Below are 2,224 nucleotides of genomic sequence, written 5' to 3'. Positions count from 1 at the left end.
GGGCACACAGTTGGGCAGCGCTTCAGGACTGGCCCATCGGGCTCCTCTTTCAGGTGCAAGTCAGGCTTCACAGGAACTGGCTTCCAGTTACACGTGGGGTCAATGGTGATCTCCTCATAGAGATCTGGATGTAGATAAGGATCCCCATCCCTCGAGCAAGACTGTCTTATTGCAGACCGGGCACCTCCAAGTCCCCCGCTCACAGTTGAGCTGCAGGTACGACTCCAGATTGAAGCACTCTATGTGCTGACAGTCATGGCCACGGGCAGGCAGGTGGATCCTGCAGAAGGTGATGGGGCACTTCAGGGACACCTTAATGGCTGTCTGCTCCACCCAGTCTTCTCCATTGGGCCCAGGGGTACCTGGGATGGTGCCACTGCTGAAGTTGCGCTTTATCTTGGTGATGCAGTGCTCAGCCGGCAGGAGACGCTTCTTGATAAGGCCCTGCAGCACGGAGCAGACAGACGGGCGCTGTACCAGCTGTAGCATGAACAGGTGGGAACAGCAGCAGGCCATGATGGTGATCTGGATGGTGTTCCGGCCTGGCTGGCACACGTGTTTCAAGTAGAGGGGCTTGTGGGAGGTCTTGTTGTCTCCACGCTCAATGGTGAGTGGTGTGGCATTCACGCTGACCTGCGCGGATGCTGGCCAATTGGTGTTCATTTGTCGGTCTTCATGGTGGTAGCACTTGAACTGCAGCTCCAAGTCAGGCCTCAGCATCAGTGTTTTGTAGACAGAATCACGGAGCTGGAAGACATGGTTGCTCGCAGCCAGGTTGTGCAGCAGGCGGAAGAGCTACAGGACCACCCCTTCTCGCACTGGGAAGGTCAGCCATAGCTCATCACAAGGGCCATTTCCCGATGGGGAAGGGTGCAAGGTGCTTACGTTGGGCTTGAGGTCAGGCAGAAGGGGGACTTGATGTCCTGGCTTGGAGACATGTAGGGGACGCTACTACTGGGGGTAATGGGCAGCGTGGGGTTCCCCAGCAGTGGGGAGCTGGATATGGAGCGGGCAGGCCCGCTCAGACTTGGCTGGTTGTAGCTGAAGCTCCCGCCATTGAAGCTGGTATTCTGCACGTTGAACTGGTCTGTGGACTTGTAGTGCAGTGCTGCAGGGCTGGGGGCAGACAGGTACTGCCCCATGCCCTGCTGCAGGGGCAGCCTGTGTCCAGGTTAAGGAGAGGGTGCAGGGGGCTTCCCTGGATATACCTCGCTGGAGTAGACTCGTTTGACCCTCTGTCGGGGCAAAGGTTAAGTCTGGGAAGGCCCAGGCTGTGTGTGCTGCGGCACTGTCCTCCATATAAGGGTGTCATGCCCGGGTGGGATTCATGCCTGTGGGGGAGAGGCCAGTAGGGCCCATCACTCCTGCCATGCTGGGAGGGCTCATGCCAGGAGCCACACTGGGCCCTCGGGGACTTCCATGCTGCAGAAACTGGCTCTTAAAAGGCTGTCCGGCCCCTATCACTCCGACTGGCTCAGTTCCTGCGTCTGCTTCTCTTGGAGGGGAGCCACCGAAGCTGTGACAGTGGCGGTAACCACAGCAGCAGCCAAGTGAAGTCAGTGGTGAAGCTGGGGCCCCCGCGGCCATACACCCCCTGCTGCACATAGCCCTTGTTGGTGGTGCCCTCAGCAATGCTTGCTGCCCGAGGAATTGTGGTGAGTTCAGGGTGGACCTGCTGGGCATCATGGAGGTGTTGCTGACTCCCCACACGGTTGTTACCACTGAGAGTGACCCTGCAGGCTGGTTGGCACGGACTCATATGCAAATGAACCATCACCCTGCGGCGTGGGGGGCAGGCAGGTTTCATGGGGTTCATGGGCCACGGAGCAGCCCCAAGGCTGGGTCTGTGTGGGGAAGTAGCTGCCCTTGATGGTGTTTATCTGGGACTCCGCTGCTCTGGCTGCTGCGCACGCACGCCCTGCTGCCCGCTTCTCCATGCGCTCAGCCCGCCCGCTGCGCCACCCGCCGCCCAGCGCCCGCGGAGCGCGCCGCCGGTCCCACCGGCCGCCTCCCGCTGCACAATCGGGAGAATTTTTAAGAGCCATGGTTCACAGAAAACATTTTGGAAAATGTTGATTATACATATATAGTATCAAAAAACAAGTCGAAGAGGATTTATTTTCTAGTAATCCTAAAAGAATTACATGGTTTATTATACAAACGGTAATAACTAAAACTCTGTTCCTAAGATTCCATTTCTATAGGAAATTACAGCCAACTCTTC

At 57.4% G+C, this 2,224-nt stretch overlaps 1 pseudogene; it reads right to left on the bottom strand.

Moving 5' to 3' along the window:
- Positions 1–1,816, bottom strand: part of LOC101658551 — a 2,499-nt pseudogene extending 683 nt beyond the window's left edge.
- Between the last annotated feature and the right edge of the window lie 408 nt (positions 1,817–2,224).

Source organism: Echinops telfairi, unplaced genomic scaffold (assembly GCF_000313985.2).
Source record: "Echinops telfairi isolate 266 unplaced genomic scaffold, ASM31398v2 ScPeMD7_7441;HRSCAF=8479, whole genome shotgun sequence".
In the NCBI taxonomy this organism is placed as follows: Eukaryota; Metazoa; Chordata; class Mammalia; order Afrosoricida; family Tenrecidae; genus Echinops; species Echinops telfairi.
Note: the sequence above shows the minus strand (reverse complement) of the source record. Positions and strands in the feature narration are given on the sequence as shown.